This window comes from Sus scrofa, chromosome 15, assembly GCF_054392235.1.
Source record: "Sus scrofa isolate SSC_HxYL_T2T_F1_AM1 chromosome 15, Sscrofa_HxYL_maternal_Yorkshire_Landrace_v2.0, whole genome shotgun sequence".
NCBI classification, from domain to species: domain Eukaryota; kingdom Metazoa; phylum Chordata; class Mammalia; order Artiodactyla; family Suidae; genus Sus; species Sus scrofa.
Genome location: NC_139397.1, coordinates 145,413,570 through 145,436,752, shown reverse-complemented (window position 1 = coordinate 145,436,752; position 23,183 = coordinate 145,413,570). Strand labels below are relative to the sequence as shown.

The window sequence follows — 23,183 nt, the reverse complement described above, 5'->3', positions numbered from 1 at the left end:
CCCGTCGTGGCGCAGTGGTTAACGAATCCGACTAGGAACCATGAGGTTGCGGGTTCGGTCCCTGCCCTTGCTCAGTGGGTTAACGATCCGGCGTTGCCGTGAGCTGTGGTGTAGGTCGCAGACGCGGCTCGGATCCCGCGTTGCTGTGGCTCTGGCGTAGGCCGGTGGCTACAGCTCCAATTCAACCCCTAGCCTGGGAACCTCCATATGCCGCGGGAGCGGCCCAAGAAATAGCAACAACAACAACAATAATGCCGAGGGAGCGGCCCAAGAAATAGCAACAACAATAACAACAACAACAACAACAAAAAGACAAAAAAAAAAAAAAAAAAAAAAAAACTTAAATCTCACCCCCAATAAAACTAAACTCTCAACTTTCAGGTTGTATTTTATTTTTTTAGTTGACAAGTCTCAAGGTCATTCCTAAATCAGTTTCTGCAGTGAGAGAGCAAGAATGGTGGCAGAAGAAGGGAGGGACTATGCTGGGCAGGTGGAAACAGCAGAGACGCTCTCCAGAGCACCAGAGGTACACAGATCCCATGGGCATACTGAGCAGGTCCTGGTGACTTTGACCTGAAGGAGCTAGAGTGGAGTCAGAAAAACACAACATAAATGATTAAAAGGGATGCTGTTAGTGGACCATTGACTGAAACCACCCATCCTGCCCTGGCACGATAATAGATAAGAGCCACTTGCACGTGTTTTCTCGCAGCAGGAGGCCCTGATAAGGAACATGATGGTGCCCAGAAGACTAACTGGGAGGATATGGGAGGGGCCAATGGGGGGGAGACGACCAACTTCCCCAAACCCTTGACTCTGGAATCCATCTTGACTGAGAGGTTTGTGTGCCACCAAGAAGAACCCTGAGCAAGACCAAATATGGGCTGAGAGAAGACCACAGGCCAGAGACAACCTGGAAACTAATGCCATTCCTGCAAAACCAGAGACTGTGAGCCACCTGCAGAGCTATTCTCCTGGGTTCCCTCGCCTGCTGCTCTCTGGCCCGGTGCCCCTTCCCAAGAAAGTCTCTTGCTTTGTCAGCGCATGTGTCTCCTCGGACGGTTCATTTCCAAGTGTTAAAGAGCGCATTCTCAGACCATGGAAGGGGTCCCCTCTCCTGCAACGATTCCAAGCCAAGGAAGGAAAAAGCACCTGGAGACACAAAGGCATGAATTAAAGAAAATCCACTTTGCCTGGAACACTCACGACACAGAGATGTAGCAGGAGATGACACCAGAAAAGTGAGGCGGGTGGGGCCAAGGAGGTCTTTAAACAGCTGGTCAGGGAGATTGGGATGTCTGTTTTTTGGGTTTAGGGTTTTTTTTGTTTTGTTTTGTTTTGTTTTTTTTTTTGCTTTTTAGGGCCACACCCATGGCACATGGAGGTTCCCAGGCCAGGGATCAAATCAGAGCTGTAGCTTCTGGCTTACGCCACAGCCACAGCAACGCAGGATCTGAGCAACATCTGTAACTTACACCACAGCTCACGACAATGCCAGATCCTTAACCCATGGAGCGAGGCCAGGCATCGAATCTGTGTCCTCATAGATGCTCGTCGGGTTTGTTAACTGCTGAGCCACCACGGGAGCTCCCAGGACATCTATTTCTTTAAGGCAAGTGTAGCCTATAGAAAACAGGGGGTGTTTGGAAAGGAAGGAAGGAAGGAAGGAAGAAAAAAGGAAAGGAAGAAGAAAATAAAGAAAGGAAGGAAGGAAGAGAGAAAATGAGAGAGAGAAAGAGAGAGGGAAAGAGAGAGAGAAAGAAAGAAAGAAAGAAAGAAAGAAAGAAAGAAAGAAAGAAAGAAAGGAAGGAAGGAAGGAAGGAAGGAAGGAAGGAAGGAAGGAAGGAAGGAAATAAAGAAAGGAAGGAAGGGAGAGAGAAAAAGAGAGGTCGAGAAAGAGAGAGGGAGAGAGAGAGGAAGGAAGGACAAAAGAAAGAGAAAGAAAGAAAGAAGGAGAGAAAAAGAGAGAGAGAGGGAAAAAACAGATACACATATTTAGAAAGAGAGAGAGAGTCTAGAAATTCATGCCCAACTGGAGGCAGCGTGATGCTGGTGACAGGTAGGAACTTTGGTGCCAAACTGCCTTGATCCAAATCCCAGCTCGCAAGTTTCTTCACCTGCGTGTGCCTCTGCTTACTCACCTGTAAATGAGGAACTAACAGCCTCTTCCTCGCAGAGGTGTTGCAAGCATTGAGCAAAACAGATAAAGATCTGAGCCTAGTGCCAGGCACACTGTAGTTACTGTGATTGCCCTGAGAGCCAGCACACGGCAATGGCGGACCAGTTGAGTGGCACCAACCACCAGTAACACAGCACCAGCCTAGAGGTAACATGACTGCCTGCTTGATTCACGACAGGACCATCGCTCCAAACGACTGTTGTGGCCAACGTTTTTAAAAAATTAGTTAATTATTTTTATTGAAGTTTAGTTGATTTACTGTGCTGGGTAGTTTCAGGTGATTTGGTTATACGTACATTTTTTTTTTTCCAGATTCTTTTCCCTTATAAGTTGTTACAAAATACTGAGTATAGTTCCCTGTGCTATCCCGTAGGACCTCGTTGATTATCTATTTTATATGTTGTGGAGTAGTTATATTAATCCCAAACTTTTTTTTTTATTTTTGTTATATCAATTTTATTTTGACTTACTAAATGATAGATGAAAATGCATTTATCTGGTCTGATGGGTGTGGTACTATGCAAAGTGTAGGATGCTCCTTGATTTCTTTTTTTTTTTTCCCCCACTGTACAGCAAGGGGATCAAGTTATCCTTACATGTATACATTACAATTACATTTTTTTTCCCACCCTTTGTTCTGCTGCAACATGAGTATCTAGACAAAGTTCTCAATGCTACTCAGCAGGATCTAATCCCAAACTTCTAATTTATCCCTTCCCCACATTGGTAATCATAAGTTTGTTTTCTATGTCTGTAGGTCTATTTCCGTTTTGTGCATAAGTTCATTTGCATCATTTTTTTAGATTCTACGTATAAGTGATATATGATTTTTGTCCTTCTCTGGCTAATTTAGTATGATAATCTCTAGGTCCATCCATGTTGCTGCAAAGAGCGTTATTTCATTCTTTTTTATAGTTGAGTAATATTCCATTGTATAAATATACCACACCTTTGTTATCCATTCATCTGTCCGTAGATGTTTAGGTTGCTGCCACGTCTTGGCTGTTATAAATAGTGCTGCAGTGAACACTGGTATGACCAGCTTCTTAAAACTCAATTAACTTAGCGTGTGTAGATCTGGGACTTCCTTCTTGCAGCCCTTGGGCAGAAAGCTGATTAGAAACTGTTAGGGGAGTTCCCGTCCTGGCTCAGAGGTTAGCGAATCTGACTAGCATCCATGAGGACACAGGTTCCATTCTTGGCCTTGCTCAGTGGTTAAGCTTCCTGTGTTGCTGTGAGCAGTGGTGAAGGTTGCAAACACAGCTCAGATCCTGCACTGCTAGGTCTGTGGCATAGGCCAGCAGCTACAAGTCCAATTCGACCCCTAGCCTGGGAAGCTCCATATGCTGTGGGTGCAGCCCTAAAAAGCAAAAAAAAAAAAGAGAGAGAAACTTAGAAACTGTGATCCTGGGCAGGGAAGGGTATGCCAAAGGGTGTGTTTTACTGGTTATGTTTGAGTAGGAAGCCAATTTCTTCAGCGGGTACCCCAAACATCATTATTTGAAATTATACTCCTTGATCCCATGCAATTTATCCAAAGAAGTTTTTTCCAGCCTCTGTGTGGGGTACACAATTCAGACTGGTGTCTGGGGAGCATGGGAGGTGAAGGGTGCTGCTGGTGGTGTGTTGGGGGGTGTCTCACCATTCAGTGGGCTGGCTTCACCCCCCTCTTCCAGCTCTCTGTCTGGACCCCCACCTCCATCCTGCCTGCTATCTGAGTCTGCATCCACTTCTACTTCCATTTCTCCAGAAAATGACCCACTGTGCAATGCTCGGCCACTTGTCTGATACATTTAGCCTGGAGAGCGTTTTGACCATCGGGAATTTTTTAAAACTCCCAGGTGATTCTAACGCTCAGCCAATGCTTGAAACCACTGCCTTAAAGTAACTGTTAGGTTTGCTGAGAGAGGAACACACAAGGCCAAGTCAAGAAAGTAAGAGAGATTGATCAGGGCATCCAAAGCACATGGGCTGAGCTCAGGGTGGCATCAGCTGCGATTTGAGGAGGCATTCTGCTTATAAAGGGCTGGTGGTGGGAACGACGTGGCAGGGCGGGATGTGGCAAAGGAGTACCCGTCTCCTCTCCATGTCTCATATCTGGGGAGCATTGCAACCACCCTGTAAGGGCAGGGATTGATGTAAGCAGGCAGGATAGTCAATCCTTGGTCAGCGACTTTCCACATGTTCTTGTCCCGTGTTGCTCAGCCCACACAGTCACGTCCGCTCTCCCCCTAGGAACTGCTCATAACATGTCCCAAATGTCAATTATTTGCCTACCACCTTGCTGAACAATTTTCTATTTATAACTCTTTTTAAATGAATTTGGCTTTCAACTTAAATTTTATTTCCAAAGGATGTGTCTTATCATTGGTATAAATGGAAAACAAGACCCCTTGCCAAGACCAACCTAAATGGATAGAAGAACAAAACATCCCTCTCCTCACTCCCCTCAGCCTCCTTTGTTTTATTATTATTATTATTATTACTATTATTATTATTATTTTGTCTTTTTAGGGCCACACCCAAAGCATATGGGGGCTCCCAGGCTAGGGGCCTAATCGGAGCTGTAGCCACGAGCCTACGCCAGAGCCACAGCAACGTGGAATCCGAGCCAAGTCTGCCACCTACACCACAGCTCACTGCACCGCCATATCCTTAACCCACTGAGCAAGGCCAGGGATGGAACCTGCGTCCTCATGGATGCTAGTCAGGTTCGTTAACCACCGAGCCACGACGGGAATGCCAATCCTTTGTTTTACTTTATAACACGTGTCACCACCTGAAATACTGCATATTTTATTCTTCCCTAGAACACAGGGTCCTTGAGCACAGAGGCTCCTGTCAGCTTTGCCAGGGCAGTCTGGCACATCACCTGAAACAAACCTGGCACGTGGTAGGGAAGCTCTCAATACCTATGGTTAAATAAGCAAATGAATAAAGGAAGTCATAAATAAGTAAATGAAAATAAACAAGGTTATTAATTCCAGCTACATGGGTACTACCAGACGACTACTAAGCCTACAGTCTGCTTTCACCTTTTTTTTTTTTTTTTTTGTCTTTTTAAGGCCGCACCAGCAGCATAGGGAGGTTCCCAGGCCAGGGGTCGAATGGGAGCTATAGCCACTGGCCTACACCACAGCCACAGCCACACGGGATCTGAGCCACATCTGCAACCTACACAGCTCACGGCAACTCCAGATCCTTAAACCACTGAGCAAGGCCGGGGATCGAACCTGCAACCTCATGGTTCCTAGTCAGATTCGTTAGCCACTGAGCCACGATGGGAACTCCCTGCTTTCACTTTTAATACATTAGAGACAGGCATGAAAGACCTTTCAATTCCTAACCAAGACTTTCTCCTTGGCTATTCAAAGGACTTAACAAGAATCGGACATGCACGTATTTATTACTGATTTGTCAACCCCTAGAAAGAGTGTCCAGCACCTTGTAGGAGCTTAATCATATTTTGCAATGCATGAAGGAGGCAGTGTCAGCCAGTGCACAGTTGAAAATCACTGGCGTTCCCATCTCAGTCTCTGGAAGATATTGCCTTCCATCATTCTGGCAGATGGTCCTGCCACCCAAGTAAACACATCCTCCTGTTTTTGCAGCCAACACAACTTCTAGGAGCAATGTCTCCCTCACTCTTCTCAGGTATATCCAAATAATAATTATAATTATCATGATTATTATTATTGCCTTTTTGGGCCACCCCTGCACCATATGGAAATTTCCAGACTAGGGGTTGAATCGGAGCTACAGTTTCTGTCCTATGCCACAGCCACAGCAATGAGGATCTGAGCCTCGTCTGCAACCTACAGCATAGCTCACAGCAACGCCAGATCCACGGCCTGAGCCACAGTGGGAACTCCAGGTATATCCAAATTGAGCCGGGCCAAACCACTTTTTTTTAAGCCTCCCCATTGACAGTCCTGCCTCCATGGAGGTGTAAAACCACATGAAGCATGTTTGATTGTGGGTGGGGTTTTCTTTGTTTTTTACCCCATGTATCCTAAAGACCTCACTGTGGTTCAAGCGGGCAGGACCCCAGGCTATTGACACACCCATATACAATGCTGACCTCAACCACAGTGAAGCCCATTTCACTGTGTTTCATGTAGGAGCAGCTAAGTAACCCCCCATCATTCAATCTATCACCACAAGGTAAAATCCTCGAGGGCTGGGTTCAGGATTGAACCATCCATTCATGGCAAGGGTTTTGAAAGACCGCTCCCTTGTCTAGCTGCCTTGGTCCCCACGGAGCTACTCACATAAATATTGGGAACCAGCACATGGCTTAGATGGACATCTTTTTTCACGGCTGGATACAGGTTTATTGTGGCAAGATGGACATCTTTATTTTAACACCTTCTCCCCCATGTTCCACCTGCTTATCTCACCTATCAAGGGGAAAGGGGACCATAGTCAGGCATTTAAAGAGCATCTCTTGGGGGGACAGTCTTCTTTGCAAACATTCATTTCTCTCTGCTGAGCAGCTCTCTTAGTGCCAAGAAGCAGGGTTGCTCTGCTGGGACCGATGCATCTGATCCACCCCCACCTGGTCTAGGGACCACAGGTGGGCTCACCTTCCACAATCCAAATGCACAATGAGGCTCCTAAAAGGGGCATAGAGGGAGGTAGAGAGGGTGGGATGAACCCAGAGGAACTAAGAGATCATCTATCTGAGCAAAGGAAGCTCCTTGCAGCTTTTCTGTATTTTCTAGGACTGCTTAAGCTCCCCAACCATAGGCTGGGAAACAGGAAGAGAAAAAGCAGTGAGATTAGCCAGTTTCCTGCAACATTGTTAGTGAAGGTCACAGGAGCACGGTTTGATACTATATGGAATTCAGCACTGAAAAACTTCAGTGAGAAAATAACAGCAAACACTCATGTCCTGCTCCGTGCCAGGCATTGTTCTAAGGACTTTACATACTTTCTAAATTCTTCTTTGCTCCTAAATACTTCGGGGAGCATTTCCAAAGAACAAGGACATTCTCTTACATAATCACAGTAAATGTTTCAAAATCAAAAATTTAACAAAGTTTGTAATACGATTACCTGATTTCCAGCCCCGAGTCAGATGTGGCCCAGTTGGTTAAAGCCATCCAAGCATCACACGCTGCATTTAGTTGTCACGTCTCCTTGATCTGGACCATTTCTGAACCTTCATTTATCTTGCATGATGCTGACCTGCTTGAAGAGTACAGCCCAGTTATTGTTTAGCCTGTCCTTTAATTCGGGTTCGTCTGATGTGTCCTTACAATTAGAGAGTTAGGTATTTTTGTCAAGAGTCTCACAGAAAGGATGCACTTTAGGACATGTGGGTTGACTTCATAGACCCTAAGTCACCGACACTTCGCCACAATCCAAGGGGTAGAGCCCTTCCTCCTCCTTCTCCTCCTCTTCTTTTTTTCTTCTTCCTCTGGTCCCCATTTTACAGACGATGACACTGAGATGCAAAGATGCTAAGTAACCTCATTAAAAGGTCACGTAAGTGGTGAAAGTTGAGATTTGAATCCAGGCAATGAAGCTCCACGGTGTATACTCTTCACCATTCATTTTTGCTGCCTCTTCAAAGGCCTCTTCTGGAAGCCATTTTTTTCTCCAGGGTGACATGGGTTTCAATGACACCATCATAACTACATTAGAATCAAGTCCCAGGAGTTCCTGCCGTGGTGCAGTGGAAACAAATCTGACTAGGAACCATGAGGTTGCAGGTTCGATCCCTGGCCTCACTCAGTGGGTTAAGGATCCAGCGTTGCTGTGAGCTGTGGTGTAGGTTGAAGATGCGACTCCGATCTGGCATTGCTGTGGCTTTGGTGTAGGTCGGCAGCTGTAGCTCCGATTAGACCCCTAGCCTGGGAACCTCCATATGCTGCGGGTGCAGCCCTAAAAAAAAAGACAATTTTTTTTGTCAAGTCCCCTAACAATTTGCCAAGCACTGTGATAACACCGTGTTTTACCTGGATTATCTTTTGTTTTGTTTTGTTTTTTTGGCTGCTCCCATGGCATACAGAAATTCTCAGGCCAGGCGTCACACCACAGCCGTGACCCAGGACAGTCACTGCTTGGTGACTGTGACTGGTTCTTAAAAGCAGTGACAATGACAGGTCCTTAACCACTAGGCCACCAGGGAATTCCTACATCCATTATCTTATATAACGCTTTCACCGTCCCTTCGATGTAGTTCTGTCATCCTACGGGCTCCAGGGCGAATGCACAGACTCCACAGAGCAGAGCGGAGGAGCAGGCTTCCAGCTCAGGTCTGACCTCATCCAGGACGCCTAAGCATTATACATTCTTGGCTTCTACCACACATGCTCGGCTGCTTCACAACCAGGGAGAGAACAGCGCCTGGCTATTCATAATCACTGCTTACACAGTCCTAAGGGTTTCCCAGTGCTGGCCTTTGGCCTTCACAGTGCATTGAAGTCCTCTGACCCTTCCTTGCAGAGGAGCCAGGGCCCAGCTGGGGAAAGAGCACTTGAAGGCCGATCTGTCCTCAAGGTGGGGTGAAAACTGGGGACTTGAGACACAAGGGCAAGTCAGCAGGAACAAGGATCAGGAGGAAGTCGAAGGTCAAGGGTAGAACAGAGCAAAGAGGTCCAAGAACTTTGCTACAAAAGAGCTGGAGAGCTGCAGCCCATTCTGATAAATCTCTGGCTCATGGGTTTCCTACGTTTGTCTGTCCTGCTTAAGGGTACAGGGTAGAAAGAGTTCCCACTGCGACTCCACATTATCGGTGGCATCTCTGCAGCACCAGGACATAGGTTCGATCCTCAGCCTGGCATGGTGGGTTAAAGGATCTGGTGCTGTGTAAGTCACAGCTGCGGCTTGGATCTGATCCCTGGCCCAGGAACCCCATGTGCTGTGTGGTGGCCAAAAAAGAAAAAAAAAGTTACAGGTAGACATGTAAAAAAATTCACCAAAGGGAATTCCCTGGTGGTCTAGTGGTTAGGACTTGGTGCTTTCACCACTGCAGCCTGGGTTCAATTCCTGGTCTGGGAACTGAGATCCCACATCAAGCCACTGCATACAGCAGAAAAAAAAAAAAAAAATCACCACAAATGATTATAGAAAGAGAATCAGAAAAGAGAACCATCTTCCTCCTATGCAGAGTAAAAGAAACTGCCAACTGATACTCCCTAACCCATCCACACATTGTTCTTCAATAGCCTGTATTAATTCTACCAGATAACACACTTGTCCCACAAGGAAAGAATGGTTCAAGTACTTCCACCCAAACTCCTTTCCTCTTAAATTTAGGGCATCCACAGCTCATATCTTCAACTGGTATCATCAGAACCATTTGCTCCTGCAAAAAAAAAAAAAAAAGAGCTTATTGTAGATGTGACTGACAAGAAAAAATGCTAGCTAGATCTTTCTCATCCATATTCAGGACTTTAAAATTTATTTATTTATTTATTTTTGTCTTTTCAGGGCTGCACCAGAGGCCTATGGAGGTTCCCAGGCTAGGTGTCAAATCGGAGCTGTAGCCACTGGCCCACACCACAGCCACAGCAATATCAAATCCGAGCCACGTCTGCAACCTACACCACAGCTCACGGCAATGCTGGATCCTTTACCCACTGAGCAAGGCCAGGGATTGTACCTGTGTCCTCATGGATACAGGTCAGATTCGTTTCCACTGAGCCATGATGGGAAATGCCTTTTTTTTTTTTTTAATTTTTGGCCATTGCCAGGATATGCAGAAGTTCCCGGGCCAGGGGCCAAACCTGCAACACAGCAGCAACCTGAGCCACAGCAGTGACTATGCCAGATCCTTAACCCAGGGAACTTCAGACTTAGTGCTCTTTATTGATGTACCTTCTCAAAGATTATGATGTGCAGTTGACTTTTGAATGTTAAGCATGCATGTTTAATGCCAATGATCCATTTTTGGACACTCAAAATATTTTCAAAATAGTATGTTACAAGTGTGCTCTGTTTTATGGGAAATAAATTTAAATCCATATCTATTAAGGAGTTCCCACTGTGACACAGTGAATTAAGGATCGACTGCCGCAGCTCAGGTCACTACAGAGTTCAGGTTCTATCCCCAGCCCAGGGCAGATCATTAAAAAGGATCCAGCCATTGCCACAGCTGGGATGCGGCAGCTCAGTTTCAATCCCTGGCCCAGGAACTTCCATATGCCATGGGTATGGCCATTAAAAAAAAAAATCCATACCCATTAAATAGATCAGTTGACATATGAAGATATCAACATATGAGGATTCTTCCAGCCTCAGAAGGATTCACCAGGCATTTCCATTAGTAAATTCCCTGAAAGAATTTAAAATAAGATTTGATCAATTATGATGAGTGTATAAAATTTTTTTTGAGCATATGAAATCTTGATTTAAAAAATGAAAATTTGGGAGTTCCCCTTGTGGCGCAGCAGAAACAAATCTGACTAGGAACCATGAGGTTGTGGGTTCGATCCCTGGCCTTGCTCAGTTGGTTAAGGATCTGGTGTTGCCATGAGCTGTGGTGTAGGTCACAGACACAGCTCAGATCCCGAGTTGCTGTGGCTGTGGCGTAAGCTGGCAGCTACAGCTCCGATTAGACCCCTAGCCTGGGAATCTCCATATGCCACCAGTGTGGCCCTAAAAGACAAAAAGACACACACACACAAAATGAAAACTTATAAAAGCCAAACTACATTCAATATCTTGTAATAACCTATTATGGAAGAGAATGTTAAAAAAGAATACATATATGTATTCATGTATAAAACTGAATCACTTTACTGTACACCTGAAACTAACACAACATTGTAAAGCTAGTATATTTCAATAAAAATTTTTAAAAACTATTAAAAATTTAAAAAAAATAAGATTTGATCTACATGAAACTTTTCAGGGAAATAGGTGTTAAATAAAAGAAAAACCTATAGATGCAAGAGAAAGCCATAATCATTTGCTACCTAGCATCATTGATTTCATTAAAAACTTTGAAATCAGGAGTTCCCATTGTGGCTCAGTGGAAACGAATCCGACTAGCATCCATGAGGACACAGGTTCAGTCCCTGGCCTCACTCAGTGGGTTAAGGATCCAGCATGGCCATGAGCTGTGGTGTAGGTTGCAGACGCGGCTTGGATCTGGTGTTGCTGTGGCTGTGGTGTGGGCCAGTGGCTACAGCTCCGATTTGACAGCTAGCCTGGAAATCATATGCCACGTGTGCTGCCCTAAAAAGACAAAAAAAAAAAAAAATTGAAAATAATTTATATTATCCAACAATACAACTCTGATGAACCAAGCATTCCTTTTTTTAAAGACAGGTGTGAGAAAATGTTTGATTTCCAAGTTAGTGGTAGAACTGGCGTTTTAGAGCTTCCACACTTATGAAAGTATATGCCACTTCAGGAGGATATTGGTTACCTTTATCAGAGAGAAAACTGTAACAACCTTGGAAGACTAATGTTAAAACAGGAACATGCTGCTCATTCTTCACTCTCGATTGTTCTTTGAATTGGAAGCCAAGGTAAACATAAGCTTGCAACTCCCTCGGGGTGGGGCAGAATAAGTTTTGTAGGATAAAGTCTGGGGAAGTCCTAGACCAGGAAGAAAATCCTGAAGTGCTTGGGATTTCTTTTGCATATTGCTTGTTAAAAAAGCACGCAGTGGGAAAAGCAAATGGCCTTCTCAGGCCAACGCATGAACTTGACCTGCAGGGAAACACCAGGACTTTGTTGTGACATGTCTGTCTGACAGAGATGTGTGGACTGGGAGACAAAGGAGGAGGCTGTAAGAACCACCAAGCAGAACACAGGCCCATGAACTCAAAAATAATGAGGTTTTCTATTGCTATGCATTAAACAAATGTGTAACTGGAACAGCACAACCGTGATTTCATGGATATTATTACTTAAGATGAGGCTAAGGAAGATCTTTATTTTTAGTCATAAAATATTGGCTGTATTCTCTGTGCTATACAATATCTCTTTGCAGTTTATTTATTTTCTACCTAGTAGTTTGTACCTCTTAATCCCCTACCCCTATTTTATGTATCCCTCCCCTTTCCTTCTCCCCACAGGTAACTACTAATTTGTTCTTGAGTCTGTTTCTGTCTTGTTATATTCATTCATTTGTTTTATGTTTTAGATTCCACATATAAGCGATAACATACAGTATTTTTTTTTTTTTTTTTGGTCTTTTTTCCATTTCTCGGGCCTCTCTCTCAGCACATGGAGGTTCCCAGGCTAGGGGTCGAATCGGAGCTGTAGCCACTGGCCTACGCCAGAGCCACAGCAACTCGGGATCCGAGCCGCGTCTGCGACCTACACCACAGCTCACTGCAACCCCGGATCCTTAATCCACTGAGCAAGGGCAGGGATGGAACCCGCAACCTCATGGTTCCTAGTCGGATTCGTTAACCACTGAGCCACGACAGGAACTCCAACATACAGTATTTTTGTCTGATTTATTTCATTTAAGTGCAATACTCTCCAAGTTCATTCATGCTGCTGCAAATGGCAAATCACTTTCTTTTTTATGCCTGAGTAGTATTATATTGCATATATGTATACCACACCTTCTTGATCTGTTCATCTGTTGGTAGACACTTGGGTTACTTCATATATTGGCTTTTCTAAATAAAAGCTGCTATGAACACTGGGGCATATGTATCTTTTAGAATCAGTGTTTTCATTTTCTTCAGCGATATAGCCAGGAGTGGAATTGCTAGACCTTATGATAGTTCTAGTTTTAGTTTTCTGAGGCCCCTCCCTACTGTTTTCCACAGTAGCTGCACCAATTTACATGCCCACCTACAGCAGACAAGGATTCCCCTTCCCCCACATCCTCGCCAGCCTCTGTCATTGGTGTTCTTTTTGATGATAGCTGTGCTGACAGGTGTGAGGTGATACTGCAGGGTGGGTTTGATTGCATTTCTCTAATGATTAACAATGTTGACCATCTTTTCATGTGCCTGTTGGTCATCCCTATGTCAGCTTGGGTAAACTGTCTATTCATGTCTTCTGCCCATTTTTGAGTTGTTTTTTTGCTTCTGAGTTGTCTGAGCTGTTTATGTATTTTGGATGTCAACGCTTTATCAGTCATATCATTTGCAAAGATTCCCTCCCCAAATGAAAAGACAACAAAGTAGGTTGTCTTTTCATTTTGTCCATCCTATCCTTTGCTGTGCAAAAGCTTTTAAATTTAAATAAGTGAAAGGTGCTTAAATTAAAGTGCAGCGTTAATCAGTCCACTGTGTCTTGACTTCCTGGACGTAGAAGTGGATTCATTATAATCCATTCTCAGCACGGGCTCTCACATGGTGCAGATGAGTTATCTTGGTGGAGGCAGGCAGAGGTCAGGGAGGTTGCCATTCATTAGTTTTTCATAGACTTAGATGACCACCACCAAAATCACTTCCAGGACACTCCATCACCCCAGACAAGGCCTGCATCCATTAAAAGTCACTCTCCATTTCCCCCCAACATCCCTAGCGTGGGCATCACTAATCTACTTCCAGTCCCCATGTACCTATTCTTGACATTTCCTATTATTTATTTATTTATTTATTTATTTTTGTCTTTTTGGGCCACACCCACAACATATGGAGGTTCCCAGGCTAGGGGTCCAATCAGAGCTACAGCTGCCAGCCTATGCCACAGCCACAGCCATGCCAGATCCGAGCCGTGTCTGCGACGTACACCACAGCTCATGGCAATGCCAGATCCTTAACCCACTGAGCGAGGCCAGGGATTGAACCTGTGTCCTCGTGGATACTAGTCGGGTTCATTACCACTGAGCCACGACTAGTATTAGTATCTTGAAAAGATATCTGCACTCCTGTGTGCATTGCAGCCTTATTTACAATAGCCAAAATATGGAAAACAACCTAAATATCCATGGATGGATACATGAAGAAATGTGATATATATACTATGGAATATTACGCAGCAACAATAAAAGAAAGCAATCTGCTCCTTGTGACACTGTGGATGAACCCAGAGGACATTACGGTAAGAAAATAAGCCAGAAAGAGAAAGACAAATAATGCAGGAACATATGTAGACTCTTAAAACAGAAAAAAAAAAAAGTGAATTCACAGAAACAGAGAGTAGAATGGTAGTTGCCAAGGTCTAGAAGGTGGGAAAAAACAGGAAGATGTTGGTCAAACTTTCAATTATGAGATGAATTACGTTCTGGAGGATCTAATGCATAGCATGGTGACTACAGTTGACAATACGGTAACAATAACAATACTGCAATGTACACTTGAAATCAGCTGAGAGAGATCTTAACCCTTCTCATCACCCAAAAAAGGCAACTACATGAAGTGATAAATGCGTTAGCTTGTGATGTGACAGTCATTTCATCATGCATATGTGTATCAAATCACGTTGTACATTTAAAATGCATACGATTTTAGGGAGTTCCCATCATGGCACAGCGTTAATGAACCTGACTAGGAACCATGAGGTTGCAGGTTTGATCCCTGGCCTTGCTTAGTGGGTTAGGGATCCGGTGTTGCTGTGAGCTGTAGTGTAGGTGGCAGACGCGGCTCAGATCTGGCATTGCTGTGTCTGTGGTGTAGGCCGGCAGCTGTAGCTTCGATTGGACCCCTAGCCTGGGAACCTCCATATGCCACGGGTGTGGCCCTAAAATAAAATAAAATAAAACATATACAAATGTGTTTGTCAATATATCTCAATAAAACTGGAGGGAGGAAAAAATAAGATAAAAAGCTTCCGTAGTACTGGGCATTCTAGATGCCAAGTACCCATGGGTCAGAGAGAATCTTTTCAGAGAACAGTCAAGAGATTGCCTGGGATTGTGGGAGCCTGTGAGAATTGGATTTCAAAGGGCACCAGAAATTTTGGGAGTTATTTAATTGAGGTGATGTTTCCACAGACTTAATTTCCTTCTCTCTCTTTTTTCTTTTTTGGACATCCCCGAGGCATATGGAGTTCCCAGGACAGGGGTCAGATCTGAGCCACAGTTTCAACTCATGCCGAAGCTTTGGCAACACAAGATCCTTAACCTGCTGTTCTTGGCCAGGGATCAAACCTGTGTCCCAGTGCTTCAGAGAAACCACCCATCATGTTGTACCACAGTGGGAATTCCAGTTCCACAAACTTATGCTAAAACTCAGCAAACTGTACGTTTAAATATATATAGTTTTAGGAGTTCCCGTTGGGTGCAGTGGAAATGAATCCAAATAGTATCCATGAGGATTTGGGCTCAATCCCTGGCCTTGCTCAGTGGCCTTGCTCAGTAGGTCGGGGATCCCATGTTGCTGTGGCTGTGGTGTAGGCCGGCAGCTGTAGCTCCAATTCACCCCCAGCCTGGTAATTTCCATATGCCACGTGTGTATATATGCACAGTTCATAATACATCAATTACATCTCAATAAATCTAAAAGGTTTCAGAGGGGAAAAAAAAGACTTTAAACATCTTAGAGACCTCTTTTCAAACAAGATAGACTATCTGTACTTGAAGTATTTGCCAGGAACCCCACCTTAATTTATTGCCAAAAGCCTGGTTGAAATGAGCTGAGAAGGTTGGCCCAAGGGAATACTAACCATCCTTTTGCTCCTGTTCTGATCAACAAAAGTAAAATATGTGGACCACACAGGCCTGGGGCCACATCAAAATGTCCTCACTTGACCCCAATTTCTCATAATGTTCTCAATGATTTTTTTTTTTTCTTTTTAGGACCGTACCTGTGGCATATGGAGGTTCCCAGGCTAGAGGTGTAATCAGAGCTACAGCTGCTGGCCTATGCCACAGCCACAGAAATGTGGGATCTGAGCCAAGTCTGTGACCTACACCACAGCTCACGGCAATGCTGGATCCTTAATCCACTGAACAAGGCCAGGGATCCAACCTGCATTTTCATGGATCCTGGTCAGGTTCATTAACAGCTGCACCACGAAGGGAACTCCCTCTCAATGATTTTTTTTTAAATCAAGATTTGATATAAGAAGTGACTATGTATCTCTGGAGAAGAAATAGATCTCATAGTAAATAAGTACATAATCCACCATGAAGGGGGTCATTTGACATCATTCTTGGAATGCTGAAGTCTTCTTAGAACTGATTCTGATTTCCTCTCCATCGAAGAATTTATGATAATTACAATTAAATAATGCAACTGTACAATTAAATAATACAGTTCTACAATTGTATTATTAATAACCATTTCTCTCCATGGTACAATGTAAGGTCTATAATGTCTTGTTTATCACATCACCTAGAATGGTGTAATGCCTTTATTGATCAATAAGATGCAACAAATTGTGAGGACATATTTATATAGTTACACTGTTTTTTAACCAATTTATGTATTTTATATTTTACTTATTTTCAGAGGGTGTATTATTTTTGTTATTCTTACCAGTTAAGTTATTCTTTTTATTATGCTATATAAAATATTTAATGGTATGTAAGGCTTTTTCTTTACATATTTTAGTTGCATAATATACACAATTTTAATATAATGCTAATTTTTAAAGAAAAATTGAAATGTAATAGATAATACTAAATAGTAAAGATGAAAGCCATACAAAATGGGATAAAGCATAGAATAAATTTCCTATTTGTCTCAGCATATTTTCCATTCCACTTCTCCAGAGGGAGACACTTAATCTGTTTCTTAAGATCCATGATATAATAATCTGTCTGAATGTCATTGTGTTTAAATATATGTATTTTATTCTGTAAAAAAAAATATTCTGTGATAATCTATGTGGGAAAAGAATGTGAAAGAGAATGGATGTGTGTACATGCATAACTGAATCTCTCTGAGATTTATAAGACATGATCTCAACCTTGCAAATCAACTAGACTTCAATAAATTTTTTTTAAAAATGAAAAAAAAAAGAAGTGACTATGTGAAATGCATGTGCATCTTATTTTTTTGCAAAAAAATAAAATAAGAAAGGAAGGATAAAAGAAGGAAGAAGGAAATTCATGGTAGATAGAATAATGGTCCCTCAAAGATGTGTCCACATCCTAATCCCTGGACCCTAAGAAGATGTTACCTCACACGGCAAAGGGAACTAAGGCTGCAGGTGGCATTCATTAATTAATTTTGTTAATCAGCTGGCCTTAAAACGAGGCGATTAGATGGATTAGCCAAGAATCCAATTACCCCGAGTAGGCCCAATGAAATCCCCCCGGCCCTTAAAAGGGAAAGAGGTAGGCAGAATTGAAAAGACGAGGGAGATGGGGCTACACAGAAAGGCCCAGAGTGACACAAGTTGCTGGCTTTGAGGACAGGAAGTGGCCTGGAGCCCAGGAATGCGAACACCCCCTAGAAGCACGAGCTCTTCCCTAGAGCTGCCAGAAGGAACACAACCCCGCCATTTCCCTGATTTTAGCCCAGGAAGACCCATCTCCGACTTCCGGCCTCCAGAACTCTAAGATAATAACTTTGTGTTGTTTTCAATCACACCTTTGTGAGACTATGGTACAACAGCAACACAGCCTATGTCCAAAACCCTTCAGGTGAGGTAAAATAGGCTATTTTACATTCTCTTAACAAATACTGGACACGTTCCACGGGGTCCAAGCCTGTAGTGGGTGCCTCGTTGGGAACAGAGTAGATACACTTAGAAATGAAATTTGTACCTGGCACTCATCAATGCAGGTAGCAGGCTACAGTCAGATAGTGGAGGGGCAGGAAGAGGTACCACCTGGGATGGGACAAAAGATATGGAATTTTTGTCCTTTTTGGCCAAGAAAACCGCGGGGCCTGCCCAAGTCTTCCAGCTACAAGCTGCCATATTTTGTGCCCTAGCCTTACATGAGGGTTTTTGTTGTTGTTTTTTAATCACTTCTCTGTCTCAGAGAAATGCAAGATACTTCTACGCTCACCTGCACCTCTCAGGCCCTTTCCTACAGTTATGAATGTGCCAAGAGCATTAGCGAAGCTCAGCCAAAGCTAGAAATTACAAGCGGCCACAAGAGTGTGCACGTGAGGTGACTGCAATTTTTTTTTTTTTTTTTTTTTTTTTTCCTGCCAAACCAGAATTAGCCGGTATAGGAATGAGCGAGCGTGGAGATTTGAAATTGCACGGATTGGAAGGAAGCTCAGGTTAGGTTCGGGCACCTCCGAACGCACCGTTTTTAAAGCCACACGTACTGAGGCCTCGAGCTCAAAGCTCCACAAAACGGAGCTGGCCCGGCAGCCAGCGGCAGAGGCGCCGGGAGCCCGCACAGCGCACCGAGCCCGGCGGAGCGCCGAGCTGCGGGTACCCGCATCTCCAGGATGATAGGCGACATCTCTACAATTCTCTCCGCCCAGCCGCTCAGGGGGCTCCGAGGAAAACAGCAAGTTCGGGCATCCGGGCCAGGAGCCGAGTGAGGCCGCCGCCTCGCGGGCTGCGGGCGGTGAGTATCCCGAGGCCTGCGGCGCCGCGGGCCCGGGGATGGAGCGGCCCCGGGCGCATCTTGGATGGCGGGTGGCCGATGCACCCACACGCCCGGGAAGCGGCGGCGCGGGCCCGGGGCAGGGTCGGGGAAGGCTGCTCCGGCGGTCGAGGGTAGGGCTGCACCGAGGCGCGGGAGTCGCGCCCAGGCCGCCCGCCGGGGGGCTCCCGAGCCGCGGGCGAGGCCACCTCGGGGCGGGCGGGGTAATCGCGGGCCGGGGCGGAGCGTGGGGACGCGCGCCTCGCTCCCACGGCGGCCAGGGCCCCGCGCGCGTCGGCCAGGGCGCTCAGCGCCCCTCGGAACCCGGGCCCCAGGGGCGCGCTCGGCCCCGCGCCTACCATCGCTACCGACTTGTCTCGCGACCCCAGTTTGGGACTCGATCTAGCAGTGATGGAGCGGAGAGGGGGAAACCCGGGCGGGGGCGGCGCGGATAGGAGACTTGAGGATGCGGGTTGCCTCCCCGCGCTGGCTGCCAGGACTGCCATCGGGCCCGCTTCCCCGAGGTGCTGGCGTCTTCCGAGCCAGCCGGAGACGCGGGCTGCCGGGGATGGGGGCCGGGGGGTCTCTGGGTGCCAGAGAAGAGGGATCACGAAGTGCCAGGGAGGGGGGCCCGTGGCGGGGATGGTGCTGGGAGGAGGGGCTCCGAGGCCGGGTCGAGCGGGGACAAGGCCAGGACTTGGCAGGTGCAGGTCCTTCCTAGTGGGTCTGATCAAGGCTCCTCCGGAGAGGAAAGAAGAGACTAAAATAGGGCAAGGGACCAGGGGCGGCCATTTCGGGGCCCGATGCCCCCAAGGCCATTGGCGGGGTTTTAGGAGCTCAACTCTGCTTACCAATTAAGCCGTTTTCTTTCCGCGGAAAAGTTGATCCAGGCTCATTAGCAAGGATGAGTGAGGGTTATTACTGGTCATTAGAAAGATTCCTTTTCGTCTTGCCTGGCTTCTTTGTGTGTGTATGAGAGAGCTAATTGGTTAAATTATTAGTTGGGGGGGTGGATAAAACAGGGTTTGGAATCCCTCAGGCCCCCAGTTCAAATTTGGCCTCTGCCACCTGCTAGTTTGACTTAAGCTTCATCGCCACATTCTACAAAGTGCCTCGATTAACTCAATCTGTGAAATGGAACATTAATATCAAATGGACAGAATTATGTGGAGAAGCCACCAAGGACAGCCCCTGACCCATAGAAGGCTTTTATATGTTTACTTCCCCCTAATACAGCGTTAACCCCGCTAGGTTCCGCATTCCTCCTGCTGTGTGGTCTCAGCACTAGCTCAGCTGCCCAGCCTTTGCTGCTCCTCTCTTCAGCCTCTTGGCCTCAAGTGCGCCCTCTAAAGGCCCAAGATTTCCAGTGTGCACCAGGTCTAGAGGGCACATACCCACGGAGCCACCGTACACCTGCATCTAATGAAGAATCTGCTACCAACATAGTCTGACCACCTTTGGGGAAGATTGTAATTTTCATTTTCATCTGTCCCTTCCCCCTTTACTTCTCATTTATAATGAGCTCATCACATGTGACCTAATCACAATAACCAAATTAAAAATCATTGAGTTCCCATCGTGGGTCCGTGGTTAACGAAACCGATTAGTCACCATAAGGTTGCAGGTTCGATCCCTGGCCTCGCTCCGTGGGTTAAGGATCGGGCGTTGCCATGAGCGGTGGTGTAGGTCGCAGACGCGGCTCAGATCCCATGTTGCTGTGGCAGCTGCAGCTCCAATTCAGCCCCTAGCCTGCGAACTTCTCTATGCTGCAGGTGCGGCCCTAAAAAGACAAAAAAAAAAAAAAAATCAATGACATGCTCATAAAATGTATGCCCCTAACAGAGTTGTGGAAACTTGAGTCTCTGAAACCCTTCAGTAGGCTCTAAGTTATTTTCATTTCTTCCTGTTACCAGGCAGATATGGAGCTGACCTCTATGTCACAGCCTGCATGTGTTACTTCATTTCCTCCCTTGATGGTTTCTCTCGCACGGTTCATGAACTCACTTTGAGAAAGAGTGAGAGGTTGACTGTTGGGCCCATAATCTTCCCATTTCCTTCCTCTAGCTCCTCAAGCTCCTTCAATGCAAGACTCTAATATCACCTGCAGAGCTTCTGGTCTAGATGAGCCTAGAATAGGTTGTATTTTACACATCCACCCTTAGCAGAAATCCCGCCCTCACTGCTCCATTTCCCCCACTGTCCCACACATGGGTTGTCATTTTACACGTATGTCAAGATGCAGAAAAGACGAGGGAGCTCAAAGACTATATAGGGGAGAAAGACTTGGAGCCTGGGGTGGGGTCACCCAGAAACCCCCATGCCCCACCCCACCCCCATTCTCCCACTCTCTGCAAGTGAGAGTAGGGTCCTAACACTCAGGTAAGTATTTTGTATCTTATTATTACATAAATGCCAAAATGCTAAAGCAGGAGTTCCCTGGTGGCTCAGTGGGTTAAGGAGTCAGTATTATCCCTGCTATGGCTCGGGTCGCTGCTGTGGCACAGGTTCCATCCCTGGCCTCAGAACATCCACATAATGCAGGTGCAGGAAAAAAAAAAAAGATTAAAATGCTAAAGCAGACTTGGAGGTGAGGGATAGACATTTATATTTCTGATGCCCTTCGTTTGTTTTAGTTAACGTGGCTGGGCAGTCAGGTAACTGTGATTAGGCGGAAGAGGAATTACTTTCAAACCGATGTGGGTGTGAAATGCAGACCATCCCATTGCCTGGAAGATCTTCAGGGACCTCCTAAAGGTCTGACAGAACTTTGTCTTCCCCCCCCCCAACCCCCACTCTCCGTTTGGTACTATTTTCTACGTGCACCGTTGCACCTCTTGAACAAAACTTTTCCATTAAATGCTATTTAGCGTCATTTATTTATGAGCAAATAAAGCAGCACTGTCAAGAGCAGTTCAATGGCAACTGCATCTCAGCCCACAAAATAAATAATTCAGTAAGAACATAAAGTGTTTAGCATTGCTTAGAAAAATGCTTACTGGAGTTCCCGTTGTGGCTCAGTGGTTATCGAACCCAACTAGCATCCATGAGGACGTGGGTTCGATCCCTGGCCTCGCTCCATGGGTTAAGGATCCGACAGTGTCATGAGCTGTGGTGTAGGTCACAGACACAGCTCAGATGCCTCGTTGCTATGGCTGTGGTGTAGGCAGGCAGCTTCAGCTCTGATTGGACCCCTAGCCTTAGAACCTCCACATGCACAGGTGCAGCCCTAAAAAAGACAAAAAAAAAAAAAAAGTTTACTATTTCAACTCATGGGTTGAAAAAGTATGACTTTGACATTATTATCATTTCTAAGTCTTTCTCAGATGTAAATGGGCTCTCGGGAAATGCCCGGTTGTGTTATCTCATTAAGCACAAACTATAAAGCAAGTTGTTATTATTCATCTAGGCCCGTTACACCCCTTATCAAGCTGCCTGGTTCTCCTCTTTCTGGCTCCTTGAGATGCTGCATACAACGACCAGGGATGGAGGGAAGACACATCAGACACACTTCAGAACCCCTTCTAGCTTCACCTCTCAGACCTTTTGACCAGGTAGCTCTTTTGGGGCTGCAAGCTTTGGAGAGCAAGGGTTACTGCCTCCCTTTCTATCTCCAGGCCAACTGTCCTCTCCTGGGGGGAGGGAGGAGGCGGGGAGACACACGCACAAGCCTACAGCCCAGTGTAGACTAGATTCCCAAGGGAAGTGGCTCTGAGTCACCACTAATCTACTGGAGGCAAGAAGCTGATCCAGGTGATCAGATGATGTTTAAAAGAAAAAGAGAGGGACTTGTACTTTGCTTTTACAGCACGTGGAAGTTCCCAGGCCAGGGATGGAAGCCTGCAGCACAGCAGTGACGACACTGAGTCCTTAACTGCTAGGATACTCAGTTAAAGTTTATAAAGGTGTATAATAACTTTCTTACAATAAAGTTCATCTATGTTTTGAATTTTTTTTGCCAAAAAGATAAAGGGGAGAGAAATTACAGGGAAGACTATCATCCAAAGAATAATCTCCATCAAAAAATTTGTGTCTTGGAGATCCCTTCGTGGCTCAGCGGTTAATGAATCTGACTAGCATCCATGAGGACACAGGTTCAATCCCTGGCTTTGCTCAGTGGGTTAAGGATCCTGTGTTGCTGTGGCTGTGGTGTAGGCCAGCAGCTACAGCTCCGATTCAACCTCTAGCCTGGGAGATTCCATGTGCCGCAGGTGTGGCCTAAAAACCAAAAAAACCAAAAAAAAAAAAAAAAAAATTCCCTACAGATAACATATTTTTAACAACAACCAAAAAGGGATTATTTCACGTGTTCTGTTTGTGACCCACCCCAGGACGAGCTACACCTTAGTATGACCTTCTTTGTATGTCTTCGAAGAGCCTATATGGTTTTATTTTTGATGGTGCACTTGCATTGCATGGCTATACCAGGATTGATTTGTTTAACACGTACTTTAATGTTGGATGTTTGAGATGTTTGCAAGGTTTTTCTTTTTTTTTCTTTTTTTTCTTTTTTGGCCACACTCATGGCATTTGGAAGTTCCCAGGTCAGGGATCGAATCCGATCCTTAACCTACTGCACTGGGCTGGGTATCAAACCCACCCTGCCATGGAGACAATGTCAGATCCTTAACCCACTATGCTATG

At 45.4% G+C, this 23,183-nt stretch overlaps 1 protein-coding gene and 1 long non-coding RNA gene across 16 annotated transcripts in view; one reads left to right on the top strand and one right to left on the bottom strand.

The window, feature by feature from the left end:
• Positions 1–370: 370 nt before the first annotated feature.
• On the bottom strand, positions 371–19,833 carry LOC106508137 (uncharacterized). 3 transcript variants are annotated; one of them, XR_014830223.1, is made up of 8 exons: positions 19,394–19,828; positions 10,369–10,463; positions 7,238–9,494; positions 6,580–6,795; positions 3,129–3,278; positions 1,476–1,623; positions 959–1,152; positions 371–582 (listed from the first exon to the last, which is right to left on the bottom strand). It is a non-coding gene; the product is annotated as an uncharacterized LOC106508137 (long non-coding RNA). The 3 variants fall into 3 exon arrangements; XR_014830222.1 differs by lacking the exons at positions 3,129–3,278; positions 6,580–6,795 and having other exon boundaries at positions 19,394–19,833; XR_014830224.1 differs by lacking the exons at positions 3,129–3,278; positions 6,580–6,795; positions 10,369–10,463 and having other exon boundaries at positions 19,394–19,825.
• The window catches only part of SLC16A14 (solute carrier family 16 member 14), a 57,649-nt gene continuing 52,626 nt past the window's right edge, over positions 18,161–23,183 (top strand). For all 13 annotated transcript variants that reach the window (XR_014830211.1, XR_014830210.1, XR_014830209.1 and 10 more), the window contains exon 1: positions 18,161–18,524. The gene's annotated coding sequence lies outside the window, so the exon portion shown is untranslated. The remainder of the gene's footprint in view (positions 18,525–23,183) is intronic.